Genomic DNA, 19,975 nt, shown 5'->3' with positions numbered 1-19,975 from the left:
ATTGTGCATGCTATTCTTTTTATATTTCAGTCCTTCATGAAGGAACAAAGGAAGATATTGCAGTCTCCTCTGTAAGGCTTGTTTGCACAGGAAAATTCACTAGTGCATTTATATTAGCATATAATCAGACCAGCGTAACAACCAATTGCTAATACTGTTATGCCAGAGTAGTTACACCACAAATGTCTCAGTTTTGGAGACAGCACAGTCATATGACAGGTGGATGCACCGCTTTTCCTGCCAACGTCCTCACTGCCTAGTATTCTTCCCTATGTAGTTTAAGTGTCTTCCTGCAAACCGCCTGGTGCGCTCACTGAAGAGATACTCAATTTTATATTTACGCAAAGAGCTCCAACAATGCCCGTGAGACTCCCCTCCAGACAGGCTGATAACACTGTCACCCACAGTGCCTCCTGTCCATATAGTTCAGGGACTAATCCCTATCCAACAGGGAATTTGGAGTTGCGTAGTCCCACCATAAAATCTGGGCAATTATAGGTCAGCCTTGACCTTCTCTCTACTCTGATGCTTGTTAGCCCGTTGCTCCCTTATCTCCAAAGCCACTGCTTCCTTTCTGGCTAAGGGCCAGGACTAATTCAAAGCTTTTTGGCAGTGCAAGCAAGTTTTGTGGAGGAGCATGTTTCTAGGAGGCTGATGGGATCCCATGCGGGTTGGAGAGTCTGAGGGAAGGCCTGTAGGCTCTAGGAAAACCATGGATGGGGCTGATACACACCAAGAATCAAGGTACCTAAGTACCAAGGGTTTTGAGAGGTTGTGAGAAGGCGGGTGACTTTCTCATTTCTCCCCAAAGCCACTGCTCCCTCTCAGACCTCTTTTGGTTTTATTCCTTCCTGTGGAGATTAGGATATGCCTTTTGCTTATGCCCTTTCACGCTCCTTGAGTTTCTCAAGCTATAGAAAAGACCAGGAAAGCCAAGGCTACCCCCATTGCAGAAGAGGAACGGGGAAAGGCCCATCAAAGTCGGGGCACACTGTATAGCTGGAGATAGTCCCCTACCTATTACCTCCTCAGGATGGACAAGGGATCGTGGAAGCAGAGGCACACGTTTTTAGGTAAGAATGTTCCCATCATCAGCTCCTCAGGAACAGGCAAGTCAGTCCATCTTGCCTTAAACTAGCTAAATTAGTAGCATAAGATAAAAGTGAGTCAGTACCAGACCATCCTTCAAACCACAGCCCAGAAGCTTTAAATGAAACATTAAAAAAAGTCTTATGTGTCGCTTATCCTGCCTCCCTACTCAGTTGTTTTGCCCCTATGCTTTCTGTGCCTTTTTTCTTCTTTTTTTTTTTGACAGTGCCTCTTAATCTGTGAGGCCAAAATATCCCCAGGACAAGTTTCACACCTGCTGTCCCCATGGCTCTTCTCACTCTAAGCTGCTTTTAATTGTCAGCTTGGCACAAGTGGAAATAAATTAAGACTTTCATTAACCATTTCCAGACTGTTCCCACATAGGACAGATGCATCTCATCATATAAGCCTATATGTACAATTTTTTTTCTTTTTCAGTGTTTTAGTAACTAGATTAAAAACAAAAGGCTAACACACCCAATGCTGATGTCCAAACTGACTTCCCAGCCCTGTAATTCTAACAAAAGGCAGGGGTATAGAGAATCTGTTAAAGTTTTCCTTATATAGGAAAGAAAATAAAAGTATCCATTTTTTGTCTTGCCTTTTTGGTGGTAAACAACAGAGGAAGTGTTCCTATAACCTAAATGAGAATATAAAATGAGTACAGTATCTTAGCAACAGACAGTGGATTGTATCAATATCTGAATGATTTTGAACATCCTTGTTAGTTGTACAGCGTATTGATGTTTCAGAAGGAAAACCTAGTAAATTAACCCTACAAAAATAAGCCATCAAAGCTGGAGATTTTACATTTACTTAGCACCACTGCAAAAGTGCTGGAATTCTGATTTCCAGGATTTTTTTTTTTTTTAACTGCAGAAGGCAGATCACCAGAAAATGAATGGTAAATTCTGCCACAATGGGAGCAAAAATCCTCAGATATTTTTGATAAGGACTTTGTGCTTGACAATTTCCAAATCCCTGTACAAATTAACCTTTTTCAGAAATGACTTTTCATGTTCACTGTTCAAACTGTGGGAGTTGCCAACAAGGATATAACATGAAATCCATGTTTTGTTGAAGTTAATGGCAAAAATAACATTTTCAGTAGGTTTTAGTCTCTATCAGCTCAAAATAGTAGTTCAGTGGTAGGTTGTACTGCATTTTATTTTTTAGATGATTTCTCACAAAAGGTTAGGTCTATTGTGTCCAAGTCCTTAAATATTGTTTGTTGTAACTAAGCAACATGACTAATATTTTGAAAAAAACACCTAACTAGCTTCCTAGACCAGGGCTGGAATCACAGAAAAATGTACGGTTACAGTATGTACCTTACAAGGACGCTGCTGCCAAGCGGAGTCCCTCCATGGCACCGTAGGATGAGAGCACCACACACACTAAGGGAGGTATTTATGCATGCATGTGTGTATGTGTGCATGTGCATGGGGAACATAAAGCTCCAGCACAACAAGAGCTATTTGGGCTAGTTCTTAAGAAAAATGGGGAAAAGGCACCTTCAAAAAGGCACTTTCATTAAACTAGGATCCAGAGTAATGAACCAAATTGGAGACCAGGCTTCAGTCTTGTGCTATCTGCTAGTCTGTATCACATTTGAATTGTTTTATTCAAGGTAGAAAAGATTCAACAGGAAAGACTAAGTGTATTCCCTATTTCCACGGCAGCTCACCATCTAAGAAAGGGAAGGGGCTTGGGGAAGGTGGCGAATGCAGCTGAAATCACTTAAGATGGCTTCGCTGCTCTCCAGCTATATTTCAAGAAATAGGAATGACTCTTTCTCAACTTTTTGTAATTCATAGGAAAAGAGTAAACACTTCATGGTGATGAGTGCTGACCAGAGAGAGGCACTTGTCCTTGCAGGGTGACGAGGATGGTGCGAGTGAGCCACTCCATAGGCCTGTTGACCTTCCAGTTGGACAACAATACCTTTCTCCTTTACACAACAATTTGAAGGAAGCAAATACATTCCCGTTCCTTTCCCTAAATAACTGCATCACTTTTCCCTACAACTCGGTGAAAACTGCTGCTCTGACCATATCTCACTACTTAGGCTCACTACAAGCTAGGCTAATCAACTCTAATTCCTTTTAATGAAAGGGATGATTAATAAAGCAATACTCAAGCTCTTGTGTCTTATTCTCCCTTTTCTTTAATGCTAGTATTATTCTATTGTCTTTTCTTCCGGATTTGCATGGGTGCAAGAAAAGAATCAGGCCCTGTGGTCTTAAGGAGGAAATTTTTGAAATCGGAACGCTCTTCTGATGTTGAAAATCACTTGTAGGAAAGGACAGACAACGATTTCTCTGAATTGGCTTCTACCAGTACCTGAGGATGTTATCCCACTGTGAAGCATCTTGTCTGCACTGTAATGTTACACCTTTTGGAAAAATGGACATGTTAATTTTCACTGGGTTTTTTTCCTTTTTTTTTCCTGTAAGTGTCAACCACCCCCTCCCTCCAAACTGCTATTGCAGAGGTAACTTTTTCTTTATACTAAAATGACAGTTTCCAAGTCCTCTTCTGCTGTGTAGCAGCAGTGGAATATAGTCTGTAGTCCTTTGTCATTCAAAAATATATGCTTTCATTTAACGAGATGCATTTTTCTTATCCTTGGTCTTTCTTCCCAGCTACTTTGAGAACTCATGCGGCAGATGCTGAGCTGAAAACTGGGAGATATATAATGATTTAAGTGTCAGCTGCCTATTATTTACTGTTCTTTTCGTCCAATCACTATGACAGAAGACTGCAGCAGTGCAAATTACAAAAGAAATTTTAAAAAGCTCATATTTTTCATTATGTCTTTGTTCCCACTAAGGTTGTTTATTTTCAAAACAATATGCTCTTTGCTGATTAAAATCAATATATATTTTATTATACTTTTTACGTCTTAATTTTCTTGTTGCCAGTGGCAACTACCAAAGGAATAAATACAAACAACCAGTGTATTCCTTCTTTGTTTTCTAGTTGCTCCTGTGAGATGGGCAAAGCGTTTAGAGGATTCACTCAATGTCATCATTTTGTTCTGCTAAACTAGGGGATTATTGGCTGTGTTCATGACAGCCTCAATAGATGCCAAGAGGTCATCAGGGCAGATGGGCTTTTGCTGTATTCTAATTTATCTCCACATGCGAATTTTGGAATGGGGTGGGTTTTATGGTTGACGATATCACCTCTTTATCAACCCAGGGATCTCCTGTACCATTGGCCATTAGCTATTGCTCAAGAATGTTTTAAAAATAAAAAATCTAGAAAAATCTTATTTTTCTGGCCCCAGGTCTCTTATAATTAGAAACTATGTGACCAAGAGTAGTCAGAGGGTTAGAAAACATGGCATATAAGGCAGGATTTACCTAGCTGTGGTGATACAATCCAGAGAGAGAAGACCAAAGGGAAAATGTCTTCAGATGGTAAAAAGTAGCTCCTAAAATGGTGGAATCTGTCTATTCTCTGTGTCCTTTGCACTTAAGATAAGAAGCAGTGGGTTTAAATAATAACAAGGAAGAGTCAGGTCAGATCCCAGGAAAAACTTTCCAATGGTAGGGACAGTGAAGGCCTGGGTTAGGAAGGCTATAACATTTCCATCACTGAAGGAATTCAGCAAAACGCTAGGAAACAATTTGCTGGGACAGACATTAGCAGAGACAGGGTAAGGAAAGGGGTAGGACAGAGGAGCCGAGGTCTGCCCAAAAGTCTGAGATCCTCTGAGTAAGAGAAGATTGGGGAGAATTTTATGCTTGCAGTTGATTCAAATAGTAGTTACCTTGCTATTGTTGATACAGAGAAATGCTGCCACTTCTCTAATGGGCACCATTAGTATGTGGGTTTTCTTGAAACTCACCCTTTTTTTTAAGGAGTCACATGTAAGAGTCATATATAAAGCCAGAATTAATATTCTGTCTGGACTACAGCTGACCTGTCCGTGTTATCTCAGTACTTTCTATAAGGGAAGCTTTCCGGGTCATTATACACTTTGATATTTGTGTTTTCTTTTAATCTGTTCTCACAGATAATAATATTCACACACAAAAAAAAATCTTCCTAGCTGTTGTACTCGCTGCTCTCCTGTTTTAGATTCTTAAGGTACAGGCTAACCTGTATGTAGTAAGGAAAGGCTAATTTTTCGTCTCAATCCACTTCTAAAAAATTTAGGCACAAATTCCACTCCAGAAATGAGCAGGCCAATAATGTTTTTTTCTGATACAGAAAAGTCAATGCCTGGCACAGTTAAAGATCAATGGAAGAGCTTTGGAAAGATGACTGAATTACCTAAAAATTGCATGCTATGAAAAGGACTGAAGATATTGAAGAGAATAGTCAGACTAAGGAGCCAATCACCTCTAAAAAAAAAAGGTTCAGCTCTGATTCTATTGAAACTACTTGAAAGGTGTCATGATTTTTCTGTAGGCTATGAAGAAGTCTTAGGTTTCAGCCTGTGACTTTGTAGATAAAAGCCACCTGTTCATGTATAAATAATCAAATGTTTTAAGACAGTCAAACTGTTTCGTAGTATTTTGGTGGTCTCTTGAGACACTCTCACATCCTCCAAATGCAGGCTGATTTTCAGTCTTTTTTCTACCCATCCCCCGATACGATGATGTTTTATCTGTTGAACGAGTAAGAGACTCTGTTGTTGTGATGATTAATCACTTGTAGTCAAGGATACCAGTATCATAGTGGAGACTGATGAGTTAAATTTAACAGATGTGTAAAAGATAGGCATATACAGCATAAGCACTTTTTATTACGTACTTCTCAGCGCCACTCATTTCACAGTGTGCTCCACAACTACTGGCCAGAAAATATGTCATGCGCCAAAGAATGAGTAACAGAGATTTGTGTGAATTACGAATGCCAGAGAATGTCTAATTATAGCTCATGAAAGACCAGACAATGGGGTAAAAAAGCAATAGAGACATTCCCTCAAACTAAACATGGATTAATGAGTCTTGGAACTGGCAGGGAAGTAAATATTAATATTCACTGAAATTCCTGCATGACCAAGAACACGTGGCTAAAGGACTGACCTAGATCTCTGGAAAAGAAGGTCTGGTTATGACAGATACAATGCAGGATGAAAGGAACTTCACTTGTGCAAAAGGGACTCCATCATTTTAAGTTTAAAATTGTGTGGTTACGCTAGATGGGAAGCAGGGAAGGAGCAGCTTTTGCCTAACTAAAAAAATCTGAAATGTACTTCCAACATACAAAGTAAGGCAGCAGATGGAGTTGCTAGGAAACAGCAGGCAAAGAACAAGAAGGGCATGAATGTGCTCTAGTGTCTCTACACAATAGAAAAGACTGTATGAAAAAAGCCAGAGCTACAGATCTCACCATCATTGCAAGTGATGAAATTTAGTCATTGTGTTAATCAGGTAGATGGTAAATTGGAAGAATTTTAATAGGAGGATCTAGGAGAAAGATTTTATGGGATAGTTAGTGCTCTCTGTGGGTGATCTTTGTAACCGTGATCTCACAGGATAATTCAGGTGGGAAGGGACCTCGGGAAGTCTCTAATCCAACTTCCTGCTCAAAGCAGGGGTAGCCCTGAGGTCTGACCAGGTGGCTCAAGCCTTTCTCCAGTTGGGTCTTGAAAATCCCTGAGGATGGAAATGGCACAGTCTCTCTGGGCAACATCTCCACAACTCGGCTTGCATCGTGATGAGAAAGGGTTTTCCTTATACCCAGCCTGAGTCTGTCTGGTTTCAAATGATGCCCGTTATCTCTTGTCCTCCAACCATACACCGCTGTGACAAGCCTAGCTTCGTCTCCTTGCTGACTTCCCTGTAGGTACCGGGGCTGCTGTGAGGTCTCCCTGCAGCCGTTCCTTCTCAAGGCTGAACAAGCCCTGGTCCTTCACCCTCTCCTCCCAGGGCAAGTGCTCCAGCCCCAGTCATCCTGGTGGCCCTCCCTGAACTCTCCTCATTTTAACTGGATCTTTTCTTTACTGGGGGCCTCAAAACTGGATGCAGTGTTATAGATGTGGCCTAAAGAGTGCCAAATCTTTCCATCATCTCCCTCAGTCTGCTGGCTGCGCTCCTGTTCCTACAGCCCCAGATGCTGTTTGCCATTGCTGCGGCCTCTGCGGCATACTGCTGGCTCACGTGTAGCTCCCATCTATAATACTGTGTCCAGTTTTGAGCCCCCAGGGCCTTTACCTATTATTATAGCTGGCTAAATAATAAAGGAGAAAGAATATAGTGCAAGGATGCAACGTATAGCAGGATAAAATGCAAAATGACAGTAAAGCCTGGTTGAGAAAGCCTCTTGGAAAGAATAAAATGAATGAAAACCTGAGTTTCAGTAGCCAGTGACTATAGAAGACTTGGAATAAGAAAGATTTAGTGTCACGTTCCTAGGTAACTTGGTCACCACTGGGTAGTAAATCATCATGGATGGACTTCCTAAAATACATAGAAAACAATTCTAGAATTTAGATACTAAAGTATCCATTGAAAGCTGTAGCTCTTACTCTCCTTCGTTATGGTAGTGCTGCTGAGTGAGAAAAGCTGAAAAGTTTGCATTTAGTTAGAGAAAAATACTTATGTTTAATAATATAATAAAAGAGTTTAGAGAGAGATAAAATAATAAAAGAGATTAGAAGGCCATCAAATTTCAATACAGATATATCTGGAGAACTAAGAAAGTTGGTGAATGATACGTATGTCAGGGGACTTAATCAATGGTATGAGCAGAGAAGAGAGCCTATGAAAAGAAAGACAACCCTACAAGAAGTTCCTCTGAAAGAGAGTACAAGACATCCAGTTGGAAAAAATTGTCATTAAATATGAAATGTGAGACTATAACTTAAGACTATAAAAGATTATAGAAAGCTGTTCAGAATATGGGGGGATAGCGGGGAAGGAAAAACTCAAACCCTCCAAATAAACCCCAAATTCAGTTCCATTAAATATTATTAAAAAAGGAAGGGGTTATAAACTTAGGTTAAATTAAGAATCCAGAAGAGAAAGCTGATTCTTCAATAAAATCAGAAATTATTACTTTTAATTAGAAACAAAGATGTAAGATGTAAGATATTTTGAAAATAAAGTAATTTCCATCAATCCTGTTTAAACCTCCATTACTCATGGAAGTGTTACAGAGATATTTATACGGAAATAAATATTATACAGCTCAAAGAAAGTAAAAGGAAAGTATTGCACTGCCTGAGTTTACATTACACTAATGTTTCAAGAAAAACTATGCTGGAAGAAATTGGTGGGTGAAAGGAAGAAAGCGATGTAATTCGTGTGTGGATTTTAACAAACTATTAGAATAATTATCTCACGATTACTTTAAATATTTCTGCCAAATTGGGTTGGCTATACATTCTGCCACATACATTGAAAAATATCCCACAAAACTACAAAGATTACCTGTTTTCTGCGATGCATTGAATTTGGGAGATATCTGGTAGACTTCTGCAGACTTCAGTGTTATCATATAATCATAATTGTTAATGATTTAAAATCAAACTCTGGAATAGTATGTTTGTGTTCTCGTGAGGTACGGTGTTGCAAGCCTCACAGAGTTGAAATGAAGTAGAGCAAGATGAATTTAGAAGTAACAGTAGACAAAAATACAAAAACTATTTTCGGATCCTGGAAAATGCAAGCAATATCACATTTGGAGAAAACCACAAAACTCACAGAGAATGGAAACAGCTGAAAATCCACAATTGAGTGGGGAGGAGTTTGCAGTCATCCAACAAGAAATAGGCTGCGCAGTACAGGAATCTGTACACTGCGTCAAGCCCTGGAGCAATGCTAGTTAACCAAACCTGATCCACAGCATTCAGCACAGGGCATCTCAATGTAAAAAAACCCAAACAAACAAACAACCCCCTCCCCCCCCCCCACGAAATTAGTATCTTGCTGATATTAGTCCTCAAACTATCACTTAAGAGTCAGCAAGAAATAAGTCTCAATTCTTGGCATGGCCAGACTTCTCTCAGTTGGATCCACTGGGAGAATGATGACTATGTTTGTACTGGTGCCATCACCTGCGCCAGCAACGGGTTGCTGCTCCTCAAGCCACTAGATTGCATCCTGCTACTTGCACCTTTCCCCCTAGCAGCCCGGCTTCATCCCTAGTGCGTAGCACTTGCAATTATCACTAGCGTGGCAGCTGTCCCTTTGCATCTTCTCACAGGCATCTCTAAAGCCGGCATATTTGCACCTGATACCAGGGGTATGTTTGCATAAGGATTTATGCAGTATGACAGCTCACAGCCTGCTAGCACTGTGTTTGAAGGCTGGGCCAGGTGGAGGTAGTGAAAGTTGGCTTGTTTCCACCTGTAACGTCTATTAGAGAGGGCCCCGAGATGATCTCAGCCCTGAGTCAGGTCCAGGCTTTAGCTGGGCGGACACCAAGTTGTTTCACCCCGCCGCGGCTCCAGCATGTGCACACGGCGACTAGGAGGAATCTGAGCTGACAGTTCAGATGAACCCAGAATTCATGTTTACCAGGTGCTTTAACTCGCTTGTAACCACCTGGCAAGCCTTGAAGGTGAAAATACACACATTTAGTCTAGGAAGGCAAGAGGTCACAGTCTTTACTGTGATACTGGAAGCCATCTTTCTGCTAATTTTCAGGGTTCCTGGTGTAACGGAGCATAAATACTGACAAAGTTTCCCCTTGTGCTTATGGAATGTAAATATGAAAACACCTAACTTGTAGAGACATCTTTTAAAAAGATCCATGGCCAGAACATGCCATGCCCATGCCTATTTAATAGCAAAATAAAAATAAATAGCTTTTATTATTCCTCATCTTGTTATCTGGTGGCATTATATCTACTGCCTAAAAAGGCGAGATTTCTATGATATTTTAAAATTAGATAAGGGAAAAAAAAACTGGGTAGTAAGAACGCTTTGCAGCGTTGGCATGCACTGCAGCTGGGACAAGCTTGCCAAGTGCTCACCAGAGCATTCATTGAGTGAGATGTGAGGGGCAGAATAAGGCTCTGCGCATACTTTGTACCTTGGATGGAGGAAAGCTGGGAGGGAGCAGAGAGTGGAGGATGGAGTAAAAATATGCCTCTATGCGCTGGGGTTCAAGTGCTCCTTCTTGCATTTGCAGCCAGGAATGGTCTTTACATAGACAACTGAGGTGTAGTAGATTTTACACTGCTTTCCAAAGAGTAATGTTGGTGCTGCATTGAAAAGGTAATTAAAGCAAACCTGACTATTAGATTAGGAAATATAATACAGAAGCTGGATGCCACCAGGCCAAATACATTGTCTGCTTTGGCACAGCAAATGGTGGGGTTTTTTTGTGTGCCTTGCTTCTTTTTGGAAAGTCTTCTCTTTCCCTCTGCAGAAGTGGAAAAGATAAAGTCAGTATAAGGCCTTCGCGTCACTGTGGTTTCATTCATATTAACGTATATATAAGCAGCCTCATTAATTCACCTGAGTACAATTCTGAAATTCTCACTAGCTCCATTGTAGGATGTCTGATGGTTTATTTAGGCTTCTTTTTCATTCTGAACTTTAAAAATGAATTGCTATTCAAGAAGGTAATTTAGCTTGCAGGCTTGGGGCACCTAATAGGTCAAAGTTCACACCTTTGAACAACCCAATACAATTAATTTTTATAAGATGAAGTCTTGCAGATTACCTTTTTAATTTTCCAAAATTCTGGCCAGAATTTAGCTCTCTGTTAATAGGCAATAATTTTGGAAACTTCAACTTAAAAGATGATATATTTATCATTATTTTTGGAGTTGCAGGTAATATATCAAGAATATCATGATACGTCTTGCAACAAAAACAACAGTTAAGAAACTATCATCAGAGAAAGTCCTCCTCCCACCCACATGAAATTAAAGAACAATGAAAAGTGAAGGAAGTTAGCAGCATTTTTCTAACCTTGCTTGCAGTCATTCACATTTTAATCTTATATGTAACTCTTTGACTATTTGTTCTTATTTAATCCCTAATCTTTCAGTTTAAGAATGTAAGAATGATGAAGAAACTCATCAATTTAAAAAAAACCACATTGTAGCTTGCATGCAGAAGAATGGGTCCCTGACCTACATCTGAGTGTATATGTAAATTTTCATATTTTAAATAAGAAACAAAAAACAAAATACAATCCTTCCAATAGCTTGAAATGTTTATTATTATTTATTATGGAAGGTAAACCAATAAAGGACTTTAAACCAAACGAGAAACTGACTAGCAAGTCCTGATGCTTTCAGGGTTAACGAGCAGTAAAATAGTGGTTTTAGTATTACAGTTTTGGATGCAGAGCCACAGACTCTTTGAAAACTCTGCTCATTCCACCCCGATTCCTGTTAGGTAGAGAGAGAACGGATTAATTCTGAAGGATGCCCATCCTGAGCTTTCACTTCATATACATGTCTTTGGTGTACCTGTGCTGCCTGGCACTATGCAGGCTGCGCTCATTCCACACCTTGGCTTCCTGTGATATGAAATCATGAGTTGACTCAGACTTGTCAGGATTAGATTTGCTCCGGAGGGAGGTGGGAGAGCTTCCCTGCAGAGCCAAGTTCAAAAGCAGGGCCACCAGGAAGATAGCAGGTGTGGTGTCAAGCTGCCCTGGTAATTCAGGACATCATAGATTTTCTCTCTTCCGACCTTATTAAATCCGTGTTCAAGATACATCCATCAGGTTGACCGTTTCTTATTGCTCCTTTTGGAAACAGAAGCTGCTTAGGGCCATCTACATTCCCAAAATGTATCTATTCTTTCTGCTCCAGAATTTCGTTGTGAGTTGTTATATGGGCGTGGTATTTTAATCAAGACACAGCATGGAGGTAGTGGAGGAAGCAATTTCATCCTACAGTATGAAATGCATTAAGATTTTTTATCTTTCTTTACAATCTAGTGTGTAATTTATTAGTGCACGTGGCATTGCTGAACAGGTTGGTACAAGAAATAAAGAAACTTGAGTGAAAGGAGCCATAGGATGAAACCAACATTCAGTTTAACTCACTTCATTTAAAAGGAAAATATCCTCATCATTTTTGGCTCAAGAACATGCAAAATTTTCTGTTTGTCTGGGTGTTGAATTAACACTTAGCTAAAATAGCTATTAATATGCTTTAGTGTTTCAGTGTGTACCAAAATTAAATTTATCTCCTAATAAAATGAGAGAAAGGATCAAAACCTAGGACTTCATCTGTCTTAATGAATTCCTGAAAAAGGGGCAGAGTCTATCCCGCTCTTTTGCCTTAGTTGTGGTAAGAATGGCTAGAGGGAAGGAATTTAAAACTAATGAGTCTAAATATGTTTTTCTTAATTTACAAGTGCTTTTGAAATAATCCTTATTTGTTTTAAAACAGTTTCAAAGGGAAATGTCAGAAGGTATAATGATATAAAACTACCACCCTCTTCTTTGAGAAAAAGCAATTATTAAAATTTGCCAGTCTCACTCCTCAGGATTTCATTTGTCTTCTTACTGCAGCTTCAGAGGTAGTGAATTTCCAGCAAATCCAAATAATTAAAGACTTTAATCTTGCCACTAAATTGAAACTTTGTCTACAGACTGTAAAACAATTTTTGCAGGATTTAAAAGTCATCCTCAGTTTTATAAAAACTGGTCTCCATATTCTTTCCAAGTAAAGAAAATATGTAGTAATAATGAACTGTTTTATATATATAGATATCTATATATATAACAAAAATATATAGGATTAATTTGCAAATTTTTAGAATCATCTAAGTTTGCCAAAGTGAAATGGGATGAATGTGCACGTTAGATTTTCTTAGATCTAGTCCTCCACTGGACTAGATCCATGTATCACCCCATGTGCAGAATTTTCTGTCCATGGTGCATGAACAAACATTTCAAGCTACTGGAATAATCGTATTTTGTTTTTTATTTCTTATTTAAAATATGAAAATTTACATATACACTCAGAGGTAGGTCAGGGACCCATTCTTCTGCATGCAAGCTACAACCTGATTTTTTTAAATGGATGAATTTTGTTTCTTATTTAAAATGTGAAAATCTTATTTTTCTCTAAGTGTTGCAGCAGATATGCGTTTCCTCCTTACTATTCTGCTGCATTAGCCCTTGATACATCACAACAGTTTGTCTAATAAGTTGGAAACTTTAGGGGAGTTTACTCTGAGTTTTGAATCTATAACAAAAGCCTAGTCTGGCTTGTTGTAATACAAACATCTCCTGAAGCTGTGGAAAATAGTTGACCATAAAAATAAAGCAGTACGAAAAAAAATGTTGAGTCTTGAAAGTCTTGAACACATCTGCAAATATTGTAGGATAGAAGAATCCTTAGAATTTACATGCAGAAAATGTCCCGGGGCCCTCTGCTTTCCTTCTCCTCTGCAATGATCAGAACCATCAGAATCAGCCCATCCGTTTACTCTACCTACCTCTCTCCCTACTTAAAATAACATTGAGCCTTACTACCCACAGGATATAAACTGAGTTTTTACTTCTCTAAATATCCTAGCCTTTTCACAAGTATTATTCATGTGAGGAACCTTAGCTACTTCATCCCATTCCTAGCAGTAAACGTAACAGAGTTTGTCTCCTCAAAACGTGGTGCAACCCTGCTCCTAAAACAACAGGGCTACCTCTAATTCAGTAAGTTCAACATTGCCAGGATCCATAGCTCTGATCTTCTGGCCAGCTGGCACGGTCTGGTCTTGTTCCTATTATTGAAGTCGCACGAACAAGGTTGCTACATTCCAGCTACCTATTGGGAAGAAGTGCCTGGCTCCTCCTAACTCTAGATCTACGCCAAGGGTTTGTTTGGGAACTTGTTGGATGGGCAAGGCCGTACTTTTAGGCCTCTTTAGAGTTTTAACAGCAGAGATGGGAAAACGGCAGTGCCAAGGTCTGTGTTTCAGTTTACCAATGTAGATATAAAACCAAGTGGGTTTTTTTGTTTTTGTTTTTTGGGGTTTTTTTTTTAAGGGTCTTTCTGGATCTCCTATGGATTCACAAGCTGGTGGAGGCATCTCTAAGTGGGATTCTTTGTCTCTCCCCTCAGCTTAGGGAAATAGTTTTCAGTAGTCTCCAGCAGGGGAAATTATACCACAGGTCGGTTCATTTCAGAAGACTGATTTCAGCTAACACTTATTAGTAAAATCTCATCTGTTTACAAGTAAGAGGTACTATTTCGTTTATTTCAGAAAGAGCAGGTTAACAGGCTGTTCTTTCCAATGCAACGCAAAGAGCTGAGGTAACAGTTTATCTCAGCCCCACACAAACTTGACTCTCCTTTGCAATTTAATCCTGCAAACTGACAGCCACAAGCTTAAAATCATGAAGCTGAGGTGTAAAAAGTCTTTTTACTGAATTAAGACATAATTTGCATAATAGCAAGCTTCCAAGATTTCTATTTCTGACTCTATCATGGCCTTTATTTTTAAGTTTTTGTCACACGGTAAGAAGGGCAGAGTCACACTCTTGTATCTTGTGATGCGGTATGTTGGTCGGCTGAGTCCTAATGTGGGAAAAGAAAGCAAGGTGTTTCTAGTTCACCCTAAAAACTTCATTTTGTAAAAAGGAACTATAATTCGTTTAATCCGTTATAGGCCTATCAGGTCTGAGGCAACAGAATAAATATACTTTCAGAGATGCTGTTTTGGAAGTGTTTGTCTCTAAATGTTATTCTTTTTTACTGGAACAATTTTCAGTTTTATCTGCTACCAGATTCTTTATTTTCGCTAATGTTGTTTTCATGCTGAACTGAGACTTGGCAATGTTGTCTGTTGGAATCTAACACTGACATGTCAGGTCAAAAGGGAAAAAGCCAGTCAGTATTTCCCTGTGGTTATACACACATAGCAGTGTGTCCTTTCATTGACCTTAGCCATTATTCCTGAGACAGAGTTGTTGTTTTAGCTTGCATCACTGCAGATATTATCAGTCATAAAATCACGCAGCTTTTTATAAGTCTTATGTTCAACAGTCAAAGAAAAACTCCTATTAACCTTGTCACAAAACATTGTCAATGTTTTGACTTTCCAGAACCAAGCTTCCTTCTTTTCCTTCTGTCCATCCATCCATCCAAATCCATATTGAATTTTTTTGGCAGATGGGCAGAGGGAGAGGGGCATAATATATTCAATAAGGCACAGACCTGGGACCCAGATTTAGCAGTGAGTGCTATACAACTGGTTCCAGGAAAGCCCTCTTGTGTCTTCTGTTTCTAAAACAGAGACTAATATTTTTTGCCTATTTCTAGAAACGCTTTATAAAAACTGCTATAATTATCTCTAGTAAAATTCCTCCAAATAGTATGTATAAGCTCTTAGAGAATGAGAGGATGAGATTAATTCATTCTTTGATTTATTTTGAGTTTTAGCCTTTGGAATGACAGAAATACAATGCTCATTACCTTGGAGAGAGATGGACGCATCTGCAAATCTGTTAGAGTTAAGTAACAGAGTACTGCTTGCACAAGCTGTAATTTAAAGGTTGAAAAATCTTGCCTCATCCCTGAAATATAAAACCACAGATGCTCAGTTTTCCAGCACTGCATTTTACAAAACTCTGGGCCAACTCCTAAGTAAATCCTTACACAGTTCTGTTTAGTCTTTCCAGAGGGAAATTATCTAATTCAATTTATCCCATTTATTTCAATAGGAATTGGTCTGAATACAGTGAAATTAAAAACTAAGGATGTATCTTCCCCGTAAGTTTTCGACTGTGGTAGTCACTGTGTTTATACCAGAGATGAGATGCTTCAGGACCCTAAATCTCTCCAGTTATTATATTTTTTTCTTCTTTCTGAATTTTGCTTTAAATCCCATTTGAGAGAGAGGTTCAGCAACGAAATTAAGTCCCACATCTCAATTCTTGAGAGAAGATCTGGATCTGATTACACTTGGAGTTCAAACTCCTATGTAGGCTAAAAAACCTAGCTCTAGTGATTACACTTAACTATATAAAAAGGCAGATTGATTATTGTTCATGTTACAAAAATATGTGCATACCAAGCAACCTTGAAAAAATAGAAGTGAGTTTCAGTGAAGAGCAATATGCTCGGAAAGAGCAGGTACAGTTCAAGCAAAAGAAATATATTGACATGGCAATGGCCCAGACTATTTAATCCTACCTCTGAGGAAGGGCTGGGGCTGTACTAACACTGCTAAACAGCTTTTTATCTAAAACAAGCTGAAATATGTTTACACAGTGATGCAATTCAGATATACACATACCTAGCCATACCTGGCCAGATAGAAACTGATTTCTCATCTCATAAAGTGCATTTACACCATGATGCTGGTGTTGCCCTGTGTTTGTCCCAGGCTCCAGCTCCCCACATTGCAGACATGTTAGTTCAGTCATAGGCTCCGATCTGGAGCAAAACGGAGCAGTTCCTTTGGTGGGATGGGGGAATGCAACTGACAGGTAGTTCATGCTCTCACCCGTCATTGCCATATCAAATGAGCATAGGCTAGTCTAAACCCTTGGCCCTGGGAGTCAGGGGCCAGTCTTTAGTGGGGGTAAGAGAGACAGATATACTATGGCCACCCATGTTCACAAGAAAGCTCTCCTTGGTTTGGAAGGACTCTGGGTCAAACACGGATTTCTCCATGATTTGGCCATTTTTGTTTTCCTTCTGCTACCTAAAGTAAACAATCAATTTTCCATTTAGGTACCTAAACTAGGTGAGTGGTTGGAAATGCCTTGCAAATGAAATTCAAATAACTTTCATTTGGTAGCAAAAACTAGGCCTCTGCCTGCTGAAATTGAGCTTGCAGATTGAAGTCGGCTTCTCCTGTGCTACATTTTGCAATGAAGTCAAAATATGTGTTTGGTATTAGGCTGTTGCCATGGATTGTAGGATTCAGGGTAGGACAAGATGACATTAAAAGGTCACTTCAATCTCTAATGGATACGGTTCTGGGAATGACTAATGGCATTGCACTGCTACAAATGCAGAGCAGGACCAAGATGATGAACTGTAGCTGACTCTTATTTAAGCATAAATATCTCTGAGATCTGGAAGAAAGGATGCTGAAACCATATTAATAACTGAATGAGTTTATTTTTCATTTTGTTCTTTTTTTGCGTGAGGTTGTGCAGCCATTAGGTAGAGTCATTTCACATCTTATACAAAAACAAAACTTAGCAAGATGGATGTGTCAATACATGTTATTTCTGATATAAATCTATGATGTAATTTAAACTGTCATCCCTTGATAATGCTTTACAGGGGGAAGACTTTGACCAATAGCCCTCCTTGTTTTTATTTTACTAGAGATATTTTAGGACTATCATTAAGAAGTATCTCTTGTCTGATCATAGGAAGTAAGGGACCCTGTTTATTTTCAGAAGTACATATTTGAATTATCTACTAACCGAAACGGCAGAGTTTGTGCTTGGGTTGGGACAGTTGGGTTTGATTTGGCAGAACAGCATGACTGAGTCATTCCGAATCGTTAACACAACCCTAATGGTTATGTCACAAACTTTTCGGAGTTGCAAAGGAGATGGAGCACAGATTTCTACTGCAGCAAACACTGTTAAAACAAATAAAAAAAACCCATGGAGTATGCCAGTCTAGGAGGCTGTTGTGTTGAATTTCTGTGTAGCTCGGATAAAAACCTTTTGTTTACTCAGGCAGTTTCCCAGCAAAGTAAAAAATTTATAAGAGTCTTCCCCACCCTTTCTTTCTTCCAGAAAATCGTACATTGAATTTAAAAAGTAAATGCATTCTGTAGTCTGTGTTTATATTAAACCAGCTATTTTAGCACTCAGCTGTACCCATTTTCTAACTGTGATGTGTCTCTTAATTGACCAGTACCGCCACGTATGTGTTATTCTATATTTCTGTTTTTCGTTTAGAGGAATTTATTCCACATGTTGCGTTCTTGGGAACTGATTGTAGAAGACTTCCTTTGCCAATCAACATCTAGACCATGCTGCTGTTCACTGCCACTGGGAAATGGTGGGATCTCCACCTCCCTGTGAACAATACTCGTGGCTTCACGACAGATCTAAACAGCAATTTGCGATAGCGCCATCCAGCAGTTATGCCATTTACCATTCACAGTTCCCAACTTGACTCCAGATGACAATCTCCTCCTTTCCCTCAATCATTGTTTCCCAGAAATATAATAGGAAGATAAAAGAAAGGTCCAGAGTGTAGGAGAGTTTAGATTACAGTCTGGCTATTCCACAGTCCTCCTTTCATGATCAATATAGACTTTGCTTTCAGCAACCAAGTCATCCTATAGAAATGCACTTCAATGTTACTTGTCAGTCCAACAGCAACCCAAAAACTCAAGTATCCTGGATTTTTCCGTGTGCTGAAAAAAATCCAGTACCGATCACCAAGCTGATGTTAGCGTTCTTCGCAGCCTGTGCTGACTGCAGTACTTTTGTCCATAGTTGGATAAATAACCTTTGGCTACATCTATACTGCTAAAAAGAGAGGGCAAGGGACCAGTTCCTGATCCCATGGTCAAGTGTCACAGACTGGCTCGTGTCCATATGGCCTGTGGCTTGCTCCTTCTCTGACAGATTTGTCTGGCAGACAGCTAGTTGGCAAGGTCCAGAGCAGAGCTACAGAGTCACCAGAAGTTAGGCAATGTGTGGGGGACCCTGTGCAGGCATCTGCACCCTAGCCCTATTTCTTTAGCAGTGTGGAGTATCCTTTGAGGCTAGTTCAGTGTTTGGTCTTAAGTCGGTAATAGAATAAAAAATAAATGAATAATACAAAAATAAAACCCCAAATCCAAACCGATAAAAAAGCCCTCCCCAAATGGCAGCAGCATACACTAGCCTGCACCAGGTAGTTAGTCTAAAGCTGCCCTTTGAAAACCCTTTGACAAGTAAGGTAGATTTGGCAGTATAGTAACAGCTCTAATGGGTCTCTCTTCCTGACGGCTGGGAAGAGAGTGGCCTTGCCCTTACTTCCCCAGGTCTGGTGACAGAGGGGACTCTTCACTCCCTTTTCCACCTCCCCTGCAGTAAGCAAGTCACTTGCTACCTGCTATGGGTCCTGCCTCCTGAGAAGAGGGTTAGGCATACCATGCTCATCTTCTTGTCCATCCTGGCAGCTTTTTCTTCTTAATAAAGCAATAACATCTTTTAGTTTCTAAAGAAGAATTACAAGCCACTTGAGAACGTCCCTTTAAAATTAGGAAAGCAATCAAAGATTACTTTGCATTTTGTTTCTAAAGCTTCCTTGAGGTTTACATTCATTCACGCATGAAGATTTACCATCCGCAACTCCACTAAATAGTATTTTCATTTTCTGTCTGAGGAAGTAATGTGTCTCATGGTTAGGGGGCTTGCCCAGGTAAGAATAGAAGACCAGCACAAAAATCTGTATCTTTTCCTGCCCAGTGCTTCGCGTTAATCACAAATCTTTCTCCACTCCTGATTACAAGTAAGTTGCCATTCTCAGTGGTAGCCATATTTGACTGAAATTTTGCCTACAATAGGAGAATAAACAAAGGAAGAGCAAATCCTTTCTTTCATCTCAAGTGCAGAGATAATGTTCTCTCCAATAAAAAGGCGCTGTCTTCTGAGGCTGCACAACTGCACCATTGGAGCATCTGTCTTGTGTTTTGGCATGTTTTACAGATGATCAAAATGGCAGCTTTTGTGAGTTTAAAGCAGTAGTGAAACAGGGTTGCAGAAGATCCAGAGTTGCATATAGCACCACAAAGCAAGGAGGAAACAGAAGAGCCAAACTTTATAAAATGCTTTTTCAGCAGTTCATCAGACAGCAAAACAGCATAGTCAGGTAGATCAAGTGATACAGTACTGAAATAATTTATTTGAGAGACATTCTTCCCTTTCTTCCTTCTCACCTAAATTGTTTGCATAGATTGCGTGTAGATTTCTAAGCATGTAGATTTTTTTCGGTATCTGTTCCTCAGTTCTGAAGATGATCAATCCAACAGTCAAAATA

This window comes from Struthio camelus, chromosome 1 (assembly GCF_040807025.1).
Source record: "Struthio camelus isolate bStrCam1 chromosome 1, bStrCam1.hap1, whole genome shotgun sequence".
Lineage (NCBI taxonomy): Eukaryota > Metazoa > Chordata > Aves > Struthioniformes > Struthionidae > Struthio > Struthio camelus.
The sequence above is the reverse complement of the archived record's forward strand: the minus strand, read 5'-3'. Positions refer to the sequence as shown.